The 18,568-nt window shown below is 43.3% G+C and overlaps 1 long non-coding RNA gene across 1 annotated transcript in view; it reads right to left on the reverse strand.

Moving 5' to 3' along the window:
- Positions 1-18,568, reverse strand: part of LOC110299025 — a 63,983-nt gene that overhangs the window by 10,313 nt on the left and 35,102 nt on the right. The window contains exons 2-3 of the long non-coding RNA XR_002378424.2: positions 2,386-2,498; positions 1,910-2,069 (exon numbers count right to left, since the gene is read on the reverse strand). This is a non-coding gene — a long non-coding RNA (uncharacterized LOC110299025). The remainder of the gene's footprint in view (positions 1-1,909; positions 2,070-2,385; positions 2,499-18,568) is intronic.

The raw sequence follows: 18,568 nt of genomic DNA on the forward strand, positions 1-18,568 counted from the left end.
TCCTCCGGGTGTGAATTATGACAACACTGAGCACTACTTCAGTATCTTAATAGGCTTCTATTTCTGCAAGGAGAGGGCAATTTCTGACTCTTCAGATTACTTTACAGCTAAAGGAAGATGCCAGTGACAGAAGGTAAGGGTGGGTGAAGGAAGCTCAGCCATTGACCGCCCCCTCCCATTTAAAAATTATTAGTGCTATCACTATTCCCATATCCTGGCGAGGTTTGTGTGTGTGTGAGAGTGTGTGTGTGTGTGTGTGTGTGTTAAAACCCCTAGATGTGTCACACTTTGTCACATCCTCTGTGTGTGTTTTTAGAGAACATTTGAATGAAAGGCTCGGATGCCAGGTATTGGTGACACAGGGGGTGGAATTTTCAGCCTTCCACAAAGAGTTGGCCGCCTCTATTTGCATAAGGTCAGAGTAGGGCTTGTGATAGAACTTTACCAGCATCTCTGTCTCTTAGCAACACTCCTGCACTCTTGGTCCCTGCATTAAATTGACTGGTCCCTTCCTTTTCTTCCTTTCATTGGGAGGCTTACAATAAAATGTCACCCTTCCAACCTGTGCCTGTCACCCAGTAGGTCATCTGTATCGCACACACACACACACACACAGACACACACACACACACACACACACACACATTTTCCCTCCCTCCCTTTCCCCTCTCCTCCTCCTCCTCCCCTTTCTCCAAAGCTCCAATTAGAGACTGTGAGGATTCCCTGGGCGAGATCCCAAAACTGTTTTATTTTATGGTGTTAATTAATATTAATACCACTTCTCCCTTTGTTATTAATTTTAAAAAATCTCTCATAAACGGGCAAGATAAGGAGTAAATTGCCAGCACCTGCCAAACACTGGGTCTGGAGAGGGGCAATAAGGCAGATGGAGATGGAAGGTACAGGGCTTAGGTTAGCCTCCTCACCTACTCATTTGGTGAAGGGTTGGATGAGCTTACAAACCTCGGAAGTGCTTGGACTATGCCAGGCAGTCCTCTTGGCTCTGGGATGGGGACCGGTGACAGGATCCAGATGCTGATAGGTAGTGTTAATGGAGGGTCACGTCTGGACAATAGTATCCATCACTTGCCTCCTGGCTCTTCTGTCAGATGGAGTCATTTCTGACTACTCCATCACTCAGCTTTAGGATAGATTCAATAATTACCTTTGCCTTGGCAACAAGATATACAAATTGGTACCCAAAGGACTAAGGAGCAACAGTAACAGTTCTTATTAGCAGTTCTTATTATTAGCTTACTATACATCCCTTTCTTATTAATTTTGAAAGAACATCCTAGATATTTGATGAATCCTTCCCTATTTTATTCCATCACTAGCTGACCAGAAATACAAACCCACAGGATAATAAAGGCTTGATTAGTGTACAACACACACACACACACACATTTTTGCCTGAAAATCTGAATGATTTCCATTTACTATTTTTATCATTTTTTAATCATTTTATTAGCAGCGCAAATTAAATACTCTCTGAGTTCTCTACAGTTTTACAAAGTTCTGACTTAGGAAACACCATCTGTGGATCATGACCCATAGCAACAAATAAAGTTTCTCACCAGTTAAGAAGTACTTATACCTGAATGAAGGTAGAAGTTGTATCCAAAAGGAAAGATAGAAAAAGCCTTGATATAGCTTTTGTTTCTGAAGCTAAGAATTTGTTTAAGTAGACAAGGGTTTTATTTTTTTTAACCCTGAGAAACTGAGTGCCTGAAAGTCAGCCTGAAGATGCTGCACTTCTTTCAAATCCATCTCTTTCTCCTTGGACTTAGAAACTGACCCCCTTCTTAAAGGGGCAATTAATTTTCTGAAATGTATTACTCATCCCTTTAAGTGTTGAAAATGGTGAGATCTACATCCTGCTTTCCCCGATATTTTTACAACCTCTTACCTCTGCTTTGTCATCTCCTCTTTGTGGCTCACATACCCTGTAATTCTTCCCGGTATAAATGCACAGGTAATGGGGTCTGAGCAATGCACCCAGGGTTAAAAGTCAGCCAGTTGCTCTTTAATAATCCACATGTCATGTTTCTTCCATGATGTCAAGTTTGCTGAGGAAGATAGACAAGGGTGAGGGCAACCACTTGAGTTTGTTATTCTGAGTCTCAGAAGGGAGGAGAAATGCAAACAACAAATGCCCCCCAACTGTTTTAGCAATGGAGGTGAAACAGCCTCCAGCTTTCCTAGAGCGAATGGTGCTCCCTTGCTGCCCATTTTCCAGACCTCCAGCAAGATACTTGAAATGTTTGCAAAAGTTCCTTACAAGTTTGCTCCCACTTCATGCCTCCATTATACAATTCCCAAGGGCCATTCCTACCCATCTTCTTCCCACAATAAGACCACCTAAGCCAGAGCAATTTCACTTACCATGACATTTCTTCCTTCAACTGTCTGTAGGTGACCTTTCTCCGCAGAACGACTGTTTTTCAGAGGCAGCTTCCAGTGCCTTTGCCTCACTCCCCACCCTGTTCATTTTCTTTCTAGAAATATCTGGGGGGAAATCAAGATGTATGCCTCTTTCTTTCAACAATTTGCCCTTTCCAGGAGAAGAGAAGGGCATGGTTCGTAGACACAGAGAAGAAAATGAAAGCTCAAGGCCTGGAGCTACATTCTGGAGTATAAATTAGAACAAGATTCCAGATTGGGGAGGGGGGGACACAGGCTTAAATGCTAAGTTTTGCTTTTACTTTTCCCAGATGCACACAGGGTCAGAGAGTACAATCCCCAACCTGGCTCCTATTCCTCTAAGGCCCCTATTATCTTCTCAGATAGTTAAGGATACACATTTACATAGACCATGCCAAGGAAGTCATTTCGTTTACATATCTTTCTCCCAACCGGTTTCAAAATCAAAATACTGAAGGAACTTTTTAACAGGTTTTTACATTTTTATTTCATAGGCTACTTTTTAAATGAAAAGAACCACACCATTTCACAAAGCTCTTCCCACTAAGTAAACAGCCTTTTGGAGAACAACTTTTCTGCATTTGTTTGGTTCTAAAAGATTTCTAACAAAATAACATGAGAGACACAGAGTTTTCTCTCTATGGTCCAATTATTGCTAGTGGTTCATCTTGACAGAAGCAATAGCTCTTGTTACATTCATCTTACAACCTCACTGTTAGTAATAATTAAAAAAAAAAATCTTCTGTCTTGTGGAGTGTTTCCCCTCATGCTCTTAGTTCTGAGGCTATTTAATTTTCATATCCATTTTTGCAGCTGTGATTCAGCACACAATGGGGACCCCAGGCATTGTTTCAAACTCAGTTCTAACCACATGAACTTTCTTTGAGTTTTGTTAGACACTGGAGATGAGGGTCTGCTTGTACTCTGGTGCAGGTGGTTAGGGGGTGTAACAGGGCTCCAGGGAGAACGAATAATTATTATTTACCAAAATCAGACAAGCTTTGACAGAAAAAGAAGTAATGGCTCTGAAAAGAAAGAAAAAACAGACATAAAAGTTGGGGTAGGCTGAGAAAACAGGCTTAGGACACTGCTCTGTTGTGTCGTGGAGGGGACCTGGAAAAGGGGTCCAAGATCTCGTCTGTTTCGAGCTACAATCTTTTAAAATATTGGATTTTTTTTCAATTTATCTAGTTAAACAGGAGCCCACAAGCTTCCAGCTATGTTTTGCTTTATTTTGTTTTGTTTTGTTTTGTTTTACCAAGCAGGACACAGAAAGGGGGGAAACGTGTGCCATAAGCTATGAATTTATAATGTATCTACTCTCTCTGCCTTGATTACCGAATTAGACAAGATCGCTCACACTTCCCTTGCATACGTTTTGGAAACGGAAGGGGAAATGGGAAACTGCAGTTTCTTTGTAACCATTTGCACAGCGCCCTGAGTAATAGTGTCAAAAGTCTTTCTAACTTGGGGCTTGGGTTGAGCTGGACCCTTCAAGCAAAGGAGCTTGGCGAGGGGGCTAGCTTTGGCAACTGCCAACACTGACTCTCTTGGAAGGGACTCTGGGGAGGAAGTCGGGATAAAAACATTCCACCTTTTGCATTACAGGGTTCCTCAGAAGTCCCTTGAGCCTTCAGCCTTCTCCACCTGAGCTGCCATCCTCAGACCAACTCGAATCCTACAAGATCCACATCCAGCTGGGATGCTTGGGTTCTGCAATGGTCTCCTACTCCACAGTGCACTTTAAGCAGAGCAAATTCTACAGGTCTGGACAGTTTCTCCACTGGATATAAGTGATTTAAAGCATTTTCAGAACTGGGGGTGGGAGGCAGGAAGAAGGACACACTCCCCAGCCCTGAGAAATCAGGACCTCCAAAGACCCTAGACCAGAAAAAACTGGAGTGAAAAATGTCTGTGCTCTGGACTCTCTCTCTCTCTCTCTCTCTCTCTCTCTCTCTCTCTCTCTCTCTCTCTCTCTCTCCACCTCTTGCCAGCTCGCCTAACTTCAGGAGGGGTTGTGGGGAGTGGGGATAACTCTAATAAAGTCTAAAAGAAGTTTGAAAAGGGCTGGTCGAGGGCTACAGAAAAGCAATTTCTCTCGGAGGACCAGGAAGAAAGAACCCCGGTAAAGCAAAGCCTCCATTTCCCTCCCGCTTATGAAAAACACACAAAGTTGCAAATTTGGGGAGGGTATAGGACCAGCTTTTTGTGGGACAATCAGCTGCAACCGAGGCTACAGAGAGAAAGCTGTAAGCCATGGGCTCTGGGTATCAGTTGCAAGGCCATCGAAGGCTCGAAGATGCGATCTGATCCTCCTCTGCGGGCTGTGTCTCTGCGCAGCTCCCAGCCCGCCCAGCCAGCAGCCGCGACCCTGAGTCTCGCTCACACCTATCATTTGGAGCCATCTTCGCTCAGTCTTCCAAACATTCCGAGGGTTTTTTGATTCCACTCGCCGCTACTTCTTATTGAGTTCTCCGCGGTCTCCCTACAACTTGTCATAGCCTGTAATAAAATGCCCTTTCTGTCGGGAGTTAAAGTCCAGAGGGCAGCGGTTCTATTTGCAGCTGACAGCCGAGAAAAGGAGCCACCGCAGCCTCGCTTTTGTCTGTCTGGGGCTTTAACTCCTGCAGGGCCGGCTGCAGAGAACTAGCAACTTGGAAAGTCCCTAGCACTCTAGGAGGCCTCAGGTAGGGGTCGCATCCCTAGACACTCCACGCCTGCGCCTGCGTCTCTCACCTGCATCTACATCCAACCCTCATCAATGAGCTCTGTGATGAGAAAGTTCTGGACCTGTGAGGCTACCTACTACACTGTTGAGAAGCAGTCCTCAAATAAAAGACCCTGTTTACACTTTACTTTTTGGACAAAGTGGACTTGAGGAAGAGAAATACTTTGCTGAGTAAGGAGGGAAGGACAAAAGTATTTTGAGATTACTACACTGTCAACTTCCCAGGAGTTCCCCCCACCCCCACCCTGCTGAGTTATCAAATGCTTCATCATTTCCCTTGGCCAAGCTGTCCTATAAGTATTTCCATAACCCTGGGATCAAAATAGGAACAATTATGCATGGTTTTCTGTCCCCCTCTGAATAGGTAAGGTGGTCAGAGCTCTGAATCTCACCTGCTTGGGAAGTGCCCAGCCTCTGAGCTTGTGTTCCCAGTTGACAACCTGTTCTTGGTGTGGGTGCTGGAGCTGTAATCTGTCTTCACAGACTCCTGACCATAATTAATTCGATGTATTTAGGAAACCACACCACTTTTTGCCTGGCCAACCCTTCCAGAAGTCACTATAGAATATTCTAAGTAAGGGTTTTGGTGGTGCCAGGGTCTCCCAGACATTGTGCCTGTGCCTTCAACACTTGGTGAGTTTAGGGAGTCAATGATGGTGTTACCTGGTAGAGGAGGAGAATTAGGAATACAGGTCAGTGAGGACAGGGGACTGGGAAAGGGGAACCAAAGCAGGGCTCCTGCAACTATATTACTAATTTGTCTTTGGGACAAAGGAGATGCTGGCCATGTTAGGGGATTATGTGACAAGCGTTACCATATCATTGGCTCTTTCCCATTTATGCATCTTCACTGCAATCATCTTTTCTGTGTCCCCAATGAGAGGAGGGTAGATGTGAGACTGTCTTCATTCAACATAAGAGCCCACTGTCCCCTGGCTTTCTGGCCTTTATACCTTATCTAGTGTACATAAGTACATCTCTGACATACCATGTACATCTCACATACAATGTACATACGATATAGTTGAGTACGTCTCTCTTGGGTGTCCCCAAGGAGATAAACACCACCCCATACGCACATCTGATTCCTGCGTGCCTCTCTCACTTCACACACTACCCTCACTAGCACTGAGAAGCTACTAAGACTTGAAATCAATACTGTCAAAATGTGGGAAACCCGAGAAATTGACCAGCTGAACTCCGCAGATGAGTTCCTTCTGGGAGATGGAAAACTGTGTGCCCTAAGCTGATAAAACAGAGAAACTGACCTGAGTCTGTCCCAGAGTGAGGTTCATACACTATTCTTCCACAGAGAGTCTATTGTGCTCAGCTTGAAAAAAGATATTTGAGCATTCTACATAAGAAGTAGGCAGTGAGATGTAATGGGGAGATACAGTAGAGAAAAGTTTGCTATCTAGGACAACTTAAGCAGGAGAGATTTATTTTTAATCCCCTAAAGAAGAAAAAAAAAAGAATCAATGGCAACATGGGAGAGCACTTTACAACACACTTCTACCTCATCAGCCTCTGTTCCCACTTCTCTGTTCACTTCTCAAGTTTGATCTGTGGGTCTCTAGCAAGACTCTTCACCTAAGCCAAGAGTGGTAGCTTAACAGTTTTCTGCCCCGCCACAAGCTTTGTGAAGCTGGCTGCTTCTGTCCCTTTCCATCCTTACGAGAAGCCCAGAATTCTCTCCCCTGCTCCAGGCAGCCAACTTTTACAGAAACCACTGTTCATTTAAAACACTAGTTGGAGTACTCAGGGCCTATCGGACGATTTAGACAATGATGTCCTCATTCCCCCAGTTAGCTGGTGGATTCTATTCAAAATGAAGCTGTTCAGGGACACGTAAAAGCCAGTAAATGTCCCAATCCACAAAAGAAGATGATGCTTTCTGCCTTCTGCCTATTTCCACTCAAAAGTGAATAATGCCCCAGTTACCACCAGGCCTGACTTGATTTATCTTGGTTAATAGGATTAACATGTCAGCCTCTCTCAAGAACTTCCAAGTGCATACCCGGAGTGTCACTGACTGGCTGGTGTCTTTTCTCCTCTCTGATGGGCATAATGACGCACCTACAAGCATAGGGCCTTTGTCCGGTGGGAGCAAGTAGATTATCTGTCTCCAGTGAAATAAGGCGTGTTGTGGCCTCCCTTGCCAAGACTCAAAGCCAGAAGCCAGTCACTATAAAATAATTGTGTCTCTACCTCACCAGTACACGGTCCCTGCTTCATTTGTCTCTTGACTGTAATTGAATGGTTGAAGAGCAGAAACGTAGACAAATTCCAGCTGTACTGAGATCTGTTTCTTCCTCCACTACCTCGGCCCATCATTAGATACTTTCCCTTTCTGTGCAGGAGGTCAGAGTGTATAAATATAAATTGCATTTTGCATTACTTCTAGATGAGTGAAGCTGTCAAAGCAATAATATGAGCTTTCAGTCCCACATTCTACCACTTCTTTCCCATTTTTTGGCCAGGAGGTCATGTGCAAATTGAACGTGACAACCCAGAAGACATGTCCAACAGACTCGTATTGTTGCCCGGCTCAGCTGCCTGGTTCATAACAACATTAAACCCACATTAGTCCCCAGCCTCTGCCAGGCAGGAAGCTCCCAAAGGCAGAGTCCAGGCTGCTCTGAAAGTTCACTTTAGTGGTGACATGTCATCTGCAAGTCATTGGCAGCAGCGACTAAAATATTTGCCACATAAGATTCAGGAGGATGTCCCGTCACAAAGACGAGGGTAGTGTTCCATAAGACAAAGGAGAAAGCACAAGGTGAAGTGTCAAAAGGGCCTCCGGTACTCAAATTCTCAAACACACACACACACACACACAAGTGGGGGCTGGTAAGACATATCCTTGATTTCATGGGAAAGTATACGTATTTTCCAGGATCTTACTGCAATGTAGTTGGACATAATTTTTGCGTTATCTCCACAAGGAGACTGTCATTTTGAAAACCACCTGAAAATACCCACTGACTTTATCCTCTCACTAGCAAGTCTTGATAATGAAATCCAATTCCATAACCAAGATGAAGCCTCAGCAGCTTATAACACAGCCCTAAAATGGTGACTCTCCCCAAACTGCACTGTATTGAAGGGATATGAAAGTTTCAATTTCGAGGACACCGAGAGACTTGGAGGATCTGATCAGCAACTATCTGTCTGCGTGACCCATTCATGTCTTGCCCATATTGCAGTTAAGGGAGAGCTGTTGTTCACAGACAGGGTGTTTGATGGTTTCTAGGAAATGAGTGGCTGTTTTCATTCCTGTTCCAAATGGACAGGTGTCGACATCAGAATTGGCAACCTGGTTGGCAGACTCAGAGAACGGCCAACGGACAAATTGTTTATGCAGAATAAACTTCCATCTCTCCCATGATGACAGTGCATATGTGAATATGGGAGGGAGGGAGGAGATATGGAGATGCTGGGGCAGAAAGATTGATACAGGTCCACAGAGCATCAAGGGGCTCTTAATGCACAGATGAAAGTCACTTCACCTTCCATAAGATGCTCATATCAATCTCAACAAATAAAATTAATCGAGGCAAGGGTTTGTGCAGACATTGTTAAATGAGCCACATCTCCACACATCCTTTCTTTCTCAAATAAAGTGTCCTTATTTTTAATCCCCTTGAGTGAACTGGATGTGTTTAAATATGGACGATGAGAACTTGATTGCTGAGGAACACACCTGGGAATACCCAATTCCAATAGGAAGATTCCCTTTGTCATCAGTAGACACCATCATAGGTTATCACATACTACCTAGGGTGATGTCTCCTATCATTTGTACTGGTAATTCTTGCAATCTACTTATTTGTGCTGACTTTCACCTCCTGGGTAATGCCCAGCGGTTACCAGTATCATACAGTATGATAGTTGTGGAAAACAATACTGTAATACCCCAGGATCTAATGTCTTATTGATTGTTTTTTATTTTGTTTTGTTTTGCTTTGTTGTTTAGGATAGCGTCTGTGTAACCCTAGCTAGTTTCAAACTCATTGTGCAACTGAATCTGGCCTGGAACTCTGGGTCTTCCTGCCTACACAGGCTGAGTACTAAGATTGAAGGTATGTGTATGGACTGTTTTATTGCTGGGTGTAGCAGGTACATGTGTGCAGGTGTCCATAGAGGCCAGAAGAAGGCATCAGATCCCCCTGAAATTAGAGTTACAGATGGTTGCGGGCTGCCGTATGGGTGCTGGAAACCAAACCCAGGTCCTCTGCAAGAGCTCACTGCTGAACCATCTCTCTAGCCCCCTAATATACTCTTATTATTATGTGTTTTGCTATCACATAAATTATAGTTGTTTTAACTTGAAAAATGTTGGTAACAATATTGAAAACCCTGTTGATCTGACTAAAGAACAGAAGTAGGCATTTGTTTACACACATATATATGCATGCATACACACAATACAATCTGCATATAATTACAGACACTTTTTGGGGGTGCATATTTTTAATTACATTTATTTGTGTGTTCATGTGTAGGTCAGAGGACAACTTGTGAGAGTTGGTTTTCTCTCCTTACAGCTTGTGGATATCCAGGAATCAAACAAGTTGTTAGACATGGTCACCAGCCCCTTAGTCCCTTGGACCATCTTGCTAGCACCTATCTCTGGTTATGAAGAATGTCTAGTTGAGCACTACAGCACACACCTTTAATTCCAACACTTGGGAGCAGGTCAGCCTGGTCTATATAGTGAGTTCCAGATCAGCTAGAGCTACACAGTGAAACCTTGTAGCAAAAACCAGAAGCATAGGCTGGTCGGTGGTGATGCATACCTTTAATCTCAGCACTTGAGAGGCAGAGGTAGAAGCTCTCTGGGAGTTTAAGGCCAGCTTGATCTACAGAGCAATTTCCAGGACAGCCAGGGATACACACACACACACACACACACAGTCTCAAAAAGAAACCCCAAAAAGTATAGATATTCAAAAATATAAAAGATTAGTCTTTTGATCACAAGTAGAAATATCTTCTCCTTTATCCAAAGACTTTGATGGAGCTAACTTCTATACTTCATAAAATGCCCTGCACTGCCTTGAATACACAACTTAACTCTAATATAGGAATATCAATAGTTTTTAATTTATAAATGTATTCGAGGATTCTTGAAGTCATGTTTTTCAGAAGAAGCAGATCTTCTCAGAGGCAAGTACAGTTATTGCTGTTGTTCATAACAATCACAGCAAAGACAGTGAAAGTGGTACCTCCCTAAGGCTATTCTCTTCCTCGGGGAAATGGGAATAATGATGCCCAATGCTCACGTTAAGAACAAAGAAGTTAGATAAAGCATAAAAAGCATCCAGCATGGTGAAGACACTGGGACTTGCTGGCCCAGCTCCAGATTTAGTGAGTGGTTCTGTGACAAAACAATAAAGAGGGAAGTGACAGAGAACACCCAAGACCTTCCACTAGCCTCCACATGCACACCGTACTCGTTCATCATACACACAGGCACACACAAACTTCACATGTTCTGTAAACCCCCAAATGTGTCTTAGAATCTGAAGGAGAGTTCAGAGAGTCGGGATATATTGTTTACTCTCCGATGTTGCTGATTCATTTCTACAAGCAGGAATAAAACTTTCTAGGTGCACTTTTAAAGATAAACTGAAGGATCGTTTAGAGACTCCGCACTGAAGGGATGTGGAAGCCAGCAGCCTCCAGCACCTGCTTAGGTTTACGTCATCTGAAAAGATCACAGCACTTCTGGTGCTTGGAGAACTTCACATTGAACCAATCATTCAATTTTGTGGAGAACTTTCCAGGAGGCTCCACATATCCTAAACAAAGGTTCATTTTGATAATAATACTCCCTAGCTTAGTAAACTTCCTGGTATTCACTCTGCTGTGATTTGGATGTATGCCTTTTGAAGACCCTTGTGTTGAAGTTTTGGTGGCAGCTTGCTGTGAAGTTGAGATGTGCTCCGGCCCAGTGGGAGGAAGTCAGGTCAGGCTAACACTGCAGTTCTGTGTTTAAAACCAAACATTCATTAACCGATTAGGTGAAAAACAAATTGTTCAAATAACTACTGATTGAATGGTGTGTGTGTGTGTGTGTGTGTGTGTGTGTGTGTGTCTGTGTGTCTGTGTGTGTGTCTGTGTGTGTGTCTGTGTGTCTGTGTGTCTGTGTGTGTGTCTGTGGTCATTGTTTGATGATATTTAAACCTCGGTTATATTAGTCCAAGGAAGCCAAAAGGAACTGACTTTGCTCCATTCTCCCTGAGCATGAAGGTCTAATTCTGTGAGAGTAAATTGGATTCAGGGAACGTTAAAATGTAGGCAAAGAGAAGTAACCCCTCTCTGAGCCACCACTCAAGGCCCAAACAGCCAAGTGTCTGGCATTTGCCTGTCAGCTGCTTTTCTGACCATAGGGAGCAGCCCAGATGACAGCGACACAGATGGACATCCTGAATGATTAATGCGTCTACCAGACCCAGTAGAGGGGACGCTGAAAATGGTGGCAGATAGGAACTAGTCTCTTTGTGTGGTGTTCCTTCCAAGGTTGATGTGGAGAAGAATCAGGCAAAATTCCAGCTCTGTCCTTTGCTGGAAAATCTGATGGCAACCTTTCTTTTTCAAGACCCAGCTACCAAAACCTGGCTTTTCAGAAGTAGCCGGTACAGCTACCCACTGTGAACCACCCCCTGTGACCTATCACAATGGGTGTGAGTCTCTCTCTGTTCCTCTCCCTCTTCCTCTCTCTTCTTCTCTCTCTCCCTCTCCTTTTTCTTTCTTCCTTTTTGCTTTCCTTTCTTCCTCGCCTTGTGAGATGATGCATCCTTCTTTTATGCCCCTCTGCTCCAGCACAGACTCCATCCAGTGACCTCTGAATGCTGACTAGACATCCAGAGCCAGCCTTCCAAAGTGAGGAACAAAGGAAAATGTGTGATGCTAGGAAGAGTAGGAGCCGTGGAGGTGGGAGAAAACATCCCTGAGCTATTTGAGCACACCCACCACTTCCTACCCAAGTGGGCCATTCCTAAGCAAGGTGTTCCTAATGTAGCAGGAACATAGGACACGAAAAGTTCACCATTAAAAATGGGTACTGCATGAAAGCATAGCCTTAGGGCATTTCCCAAGTTGGGGCCTCTTTCTTCTGTAGTGGTTTGCTTTGTCTTGTTTGGGTTCTGGATATTGAACTCAGGACCTTACACATGCAAAGCATGTATTCTACCACCGAGCCACACCCCCAGCCACATGGCTTTAATATTTGCAACTTACTATGAATATGTAATAGAGGCACTTACTCTTCCAAAATTGATTTGTTTTGAGTAGGCAATAGAAACATGAAAAAGGTAGAAAGAAGAGGGAAGCATACTGCTGGTCCTACCTCTTCACTACTGCTTCTGCTTAGCAATGTTCTATTTCAAAAAGTTTACAAAGACTGAATATATGTGCTGAGTGTGTGTGAGAACTTGAACCCTTAGGCTTCATTCCATTCAATGTGTGAGTGTGTGTGTATGTGTGTATCTGTGTATGTGTGTGTATGTATGTGTATGTGTGTGTATGTGTGTGTTCGTGTATGTGTGCGTGTATGTGTGTGTATATGTGTGTGTATGTGTGTGTGTATATATGTGTGTATATAGGTGTGTATATGTGTGTATATGTGTATGTGTGTATATTTGTGTATATGTGTGTATGTGTGTGTATTGTGTGTGTGTATTGTGTGTGTGTGTAGTGTGTGTGTAGTGTGTGTGTGTGTGTGTACAGTTTTAGGTAGATAGAAAGCTTGAATGGGAAGGATTCAGAGGTCATGTTTTGCTCCTACCAGCTTCTATTTTATGTTGTTTGGAGGGGGGGTTGTTTGTTTGTTTGTTTTTGTTTTTCAAGACAGGGTTTCTCTGTGTAGCCCTGGCTATCCTGGAACTCACTCTGTAGACCAGGCTTGCCTCGAACTCAGAAATCCGCCTGCCTCTGCCTCCCAAGTGCTGGGATTAAAGGCGTGCGCCACCACTGCCCGGCTCCAGCTTCTCTTAATATGTATATTTTGCTTTGGTACAACAGACTTCATTATGGCCACATCATAATACATGTGTGAATATGTTGCAAAACTTAAATATTATTTCAAACTGGTTATAGCAAAAATATACATGACTGTAATTCAGTATAAACCATTTTTTGCATTTAAATTCCTTTTTCAATATATAAACAATGTGTGGTGTACACATAACAATTCACAAATTATTTTAATTTAGAAGTCCCAACTGTTAGAAAATATATATCACATGAAATTTTAAATATTTTCTGTGTGTCATTGTGATGGCTTAAATAAGAATGGTCCACATAGACTCATGTGTTTGCATGCTTGGCCCATTGGGAGTGACACTATTAGGAAGTATGGTCTTGTTATAGTAGATTTGGCCTTGTTAGAGGAAGTTTCTCACTGTTGGGTGGGCTTTGAGGCCTCAGATGCTGAAGCCTAGACTCAGTGGCACACAATTCCTTTCCTGTTACCTGCAGATCAAGTTGTTGAACTTTCAGCTCCTTCTCTAGCACCATGTCTGCCTGCATACTGCCGTGTTTGCCACCATGATGATAACGGACTAAACCTCTGAAACTATAAGCCAACCTCAATTAAATGTTTTCCTTTGTAAGACTTGTCACAGTCATGGTCTTTCTTCATAGTAATAGAAATCCTAACTAAGACAGATGTGATATGGTTGTTGAGGTTTTTTTGTTTGTTTGTTTTTGTTTTGTTTTTTGGTTTTTTTTTTTTGTTTTTTTTGAGACAGAGTTTATCTGTGTAGTCTTGGCTGTCCTGGAACTTGCTTTGTAGACCAGGCTGTCCTCAAATTCATAGAGATCCTATTGCCTCTGTCTTTCCAGTGCTGGGCTTAAAGGAGTGTGTGACTACCCCTGGAGAGAGGCTTCTATAGCTTACATTTGGATTCACTGACGGCGTGGTATGATCTGTAGATGTTCACATGTGTCAGCCATTACTGTAACATACAGAGTTCTCCCACCCTTTGCAGTATCCTGTGTTCTCTACCTGTTTACCTGTCTCTCCCCATCAACCCATGGAAATAACTGATGTTTGTCCTGCCCCTATGCTTTTGTCTTTTTGCATGAGAGTCTTACATTCTGCTGCCTTTTCTGGTCGGCTTCCTTCCCTTGGCACCATGTGTTTACATTTCCTGTGTCTGCTGATGGCTTGATGACTCGTCTCTTTATTGGTGAATAGCATCCCTCTGTCTGTTCTGACACAGTTTGTCCACTCACCTGTGAAACACATTTTAGTTGCAATCCGGTTTTGGCAATTAGGAACAACATTACGATATTGGCTACTTCTCCAGTCGCTGTGGCAAAATATATGACAGAAACTACTTGGAGGCAGGATTTATTCTGGTTTAGAGTTTCAGAGTGTTTAGCTCACTGTAGTGAAGGAGGAAAGCTTTGATAGGTCATTTCAATCCAGGAGGCCTTGTGTTGGTGGCTCTTTCCACTGAGGTGATCAGGAAGCAGAAGTGTGGGAACTGAGGGTGGGTAAACCTTTCAAAGTTCACCTTTAGTGACCAACTTTCCCTAGTTAGTCCCCACCCTGTAAAGGTTCCATCTACCAGCGCCTCCCAACCTAGCTTCAGATTGAACTGTTAGCTGGGTACAAGCATTTGTAACAGGAGCACATTGGATACACTTCAAACTTAAACCATGACCGTTACTATACACCACAGAAGCACAAAGTTTTCTTGGAAGTGTAAATCTTCAAGGAGTCCAAGGATCATGTGTTCATAGTGTGTTCAGGTATGTATGCAATGGATTGTCAAATTGTCTTCTGATCTAGTGCCCTTTGGCTTAAAGAAATGTACTAACGCCAGGATAGCCAAGCTTAAGCAAGTTGGAAAACAGAAAGCTGGTGATAATGTAATAGAACAAGCAGCAGAACTCAGCAGCTTTGATCATTTGACTCTGGCTTTATAGTCAAGAGGAGAAAAAGACTACTGGGACAATTGATGCTGGTCAGCTGGAGCTAAGAAATTAGCAGTGATTATGAAGAGACCGGCATCACTTTGGTGAAATCTTCTGGGAAGTGTTTTTTGAGAGCACAAAGAAGCTGTGAGCCAGTGGCAGCCACTGTTGTACCTCGTGCTGCAGCTGTACTTGGTAATGTGTAAGAGTCACCCAGGTGGTACTGGTTTTGAAGACATGAAGAGGTAATGAAGAACAGCTGAGACTAGGCACTGTGAGAGGTCATGGAAGGCCATTGCTGAAGGTGCAACCTCAGTTGCAGTTGATGGCCCAGGACTGAGCAAAGAATTTGAGGCTTGACATCATGAAGAGAGCCTATGAGAGTGTATTGGTGAAGCCTAGCTGCAGCGGAAGACCCAAGTGTATTGAAGATGCCAGTACTACGAATGGGATGATCACCAAGAACAGCAGGGGCAGTGGAGTGGATCAACATGAGCTTAGAGTGCTACAAAGGGCAGAGCTGAAGAAATGACACCAGCCGTTATGAGGAGCCCTGAAGATCATCTGTGGATCCTAGATATTGGAACAAGAAGCTGTAACATTGATGTTGCCTTGGAGACTCCAAGATGTTTGAGATGTCAGAGCCATAGGTTATCTGCTAAGAAAAGCTGCTAACAGGGAGTGGAAGCAGCCCAGGAGAAAGAAGTCTGTTGCAGTCAACAAAGATGAAAAAGGAGTTGGAGATCTGAAGACTGCTTTGACATCAGACATGGAGATGCAGAATTTGGAGTATGCCCAGCTTGTTTCCTGTCTTGCTTTGGGGATTACAATTAAGTGATTGAAAGAATCTCAGAGGAGACTAGAACTTTGGACTTTTAACATTGGTAACATTATTGATACTCTGGGGACTCAGGAAGTTAGACTTAAATGTATTTTGCATTATTCTATGGTTAAGTGTGGCCCCCATAGGCTCATATGTTTGAACAAGTCTATGGGAGCCAGGGAGTGGAATTTGATGGTTTGTATATGCTTGGCGAAGGGAGTGGCCCTATTAGGAGAGGTGGCCTTGTTGGAGTAGGTGTGTCACTGTGGGTGTGGGCTCAAGACCCTCAACCTAGATGCCTGAAAGTCAGTCTTCCACTAGCAGTCTTCAGATGAAGATGTAGAGCTCTCAGCTCCTTCTGTATCATGCCTTCCTGGTTGCTGGCATGCTCCCACCTTGATGGTAATGGACTGAACCTCTGAACTTGTAAGCCATCGCCAATGAAATGCTATCGTTTATAAGAAAAAGAGAGAAAAGAAAGAAAGAAAGAGAGAGAAAGAGAGAGAGAGAGAGAGAGAGAGAGAGAGAGAGAGAGAGAGAGAGAAATATAGTAACACTGCAGGCACTTCCTGAAGGTGGCGAACCAGACCTTGGCAATACCTCCTGGAACACTGAGACCAGAGCTGTTTGCATTTGCAGAAATACCGGATCACTTAAGGGAGTGACTTGATCGCCTACAGGAATTCTCCCTTAGCTTTGAGACCTACTAACCCTGTGACCTCTGGGGAATTATAAAGCGCCCCCATGTTAGGCTTTCTCAGCTGTAATTAGGCCTGGTAATAGCACCCAAATACTAGGATCCCAAGAGTCACCTGAATCCCATACAGATCTTAGCACAACATTCCATCTAACTCAGTGCTCAATAAACATTAGACACTTTAGTGTCTTATTACCTAATAATCTTCTTGACTCAAATAGCCAGCGCATCTCTTAGGGATGCGTTTGCATGGCAGTGCATTCAGAAACACTGAAGACAGAATAATTAAATACACTGGCAAAGTCTGATGGGGAAAACCAAAGCAGAAGGCAGGTTAAAAAAAGAAAAGAAAGAAAGAAAAGAAGAAAAGAAACCCAGAAAGTGGGAATAAAAGTCAAGGAAAATTGCTTCCTCCTTCGAGGTTTTGGTTCATGAAATAAACTTCCTCCGTGTACTCTGAGCCTTACTTGTGTCTGCTTGGCTCAGAACCCTCTGGGGCAAAGGCTGAATTATGAAATACCATGTCTCTGGTGGCCTGCCAAACCCTGCTCTGCAAGCACCCAGGTTGACTGGCATTCCCACATGTGAGTAAGCTACACACCCTCAGGGCTTGAGTAACCCGGCTGCTGGTGCCGCTTCCCTCTGCAGGCAGGTGAGAAGAGATGCATCCATGTGGCAATTTTGTTTTTTTATTTCTTAGGGCATGATGATATAACAGAAGGTGCTGATGAGGAAAAATGAACACACGGCAACTGTAGCTTCTTAGGATTAGATTTGTATTGGAAATTAACAAACAAAAGACAAATTCTCTCCTGTGTGTCCCTAATTAATAATCTATGGCTCTCTTTGCAGTGCTAATGCACCAGTGGGAACGAAGCTATTCCAGTGTGTGCTAGCTGATTTGCCATTGTGATATCAGATAACTAGACTTGTTTTACTTGTATGATCAGGATTTAAGTGTCACCAGGTCAGAACATATGGAATTTTTTTTAACTAAGAGTCAACAGAGAAACATAATAGCTTAGGTGGGGTAAATGGCCACAAGGCAAGCAGTCACTGGAAGAACCCTCATCACATTGCTAAAGCACAAGGCCTAGGCCATAATTAGATCAAAATATTTTGGGGGCAACTATAAGACTAAAATCTAGGAGGGCTGGTGAGATGGCTCATTGGGTAAAAGCACCGACTTCTCTTCCGAAGGTCCTGAGTTCAAATCCCAGCAACCACATGGTGACCTGAAACCATCTGTAACAAGATCTAATGCCCTTTTCTGGAGTGTCTGAAGACACAGCTACAATGTACTTACATATAATAAATAAATAAATCTTTTTTAAAAAAAGACTAAAGTCGGGTGTGGTGGCACACAATCCCAGCATTCGAGAGGCAGAGGCAGGTGGATTTCTGAGTTCGAGGCCAGCCTGGTCTACAAAGTGGGTTCCAGGACAGCCAGGGCTATACAGAGAAACCCTGTCTCGAAAAACAAAACAAACAAACAAACAAACAAACAAACAAAAAACAAATAAAAAAAAAGACTAAAATCTATCAACGGAGCTCAGTATCTTTACTCAAAATTACAGAAAAACTGGTTTTGAAAACTGAACCACAGAAGTTGAGATGGCAACAGCCAGGTTGTAAAGCTGTCTAGCCCATGCCCTCTTCAAAGGAGAATAGAGGACAGAGGACCAAAATGAACTGGGTTTTTCTTGTTCATCTCCCTGGACCCACAGGTGTATCCACAATAGTTCCTGATATATAACTTGTAATGCCTTGGGAGGCTGGGCAATTCCAACGCTTAAGAGACGGAGACAGGAGGGTTCCTGCAAGTTCAAGGTCAACCTGAGCAACATAATGGATTCCAGGGCAGCTATAGAGCAAGACCCTCTAATGAAAGAAAGAAAGAAAGAAAGAAAGAAAGAAAGAAAGAAAGAAAGAAAGAAAGAAAGAAAGAAAGAAAGAAAGAAAGAAA

This window comes from Mus caroli, chromosome 7, assembly GCF_900094665.2.
Source record: "Mus caroli chromosome 7, CAROLI_EIJ_v1.1, whole genome shotgun sequence".
NCBI classification, from domain to species: domain Eukaryota; kingdom Metazoa; phylum Chordata; class Mammalia; order Rodentia; family Muridae; genus Mus; species Mus caroli.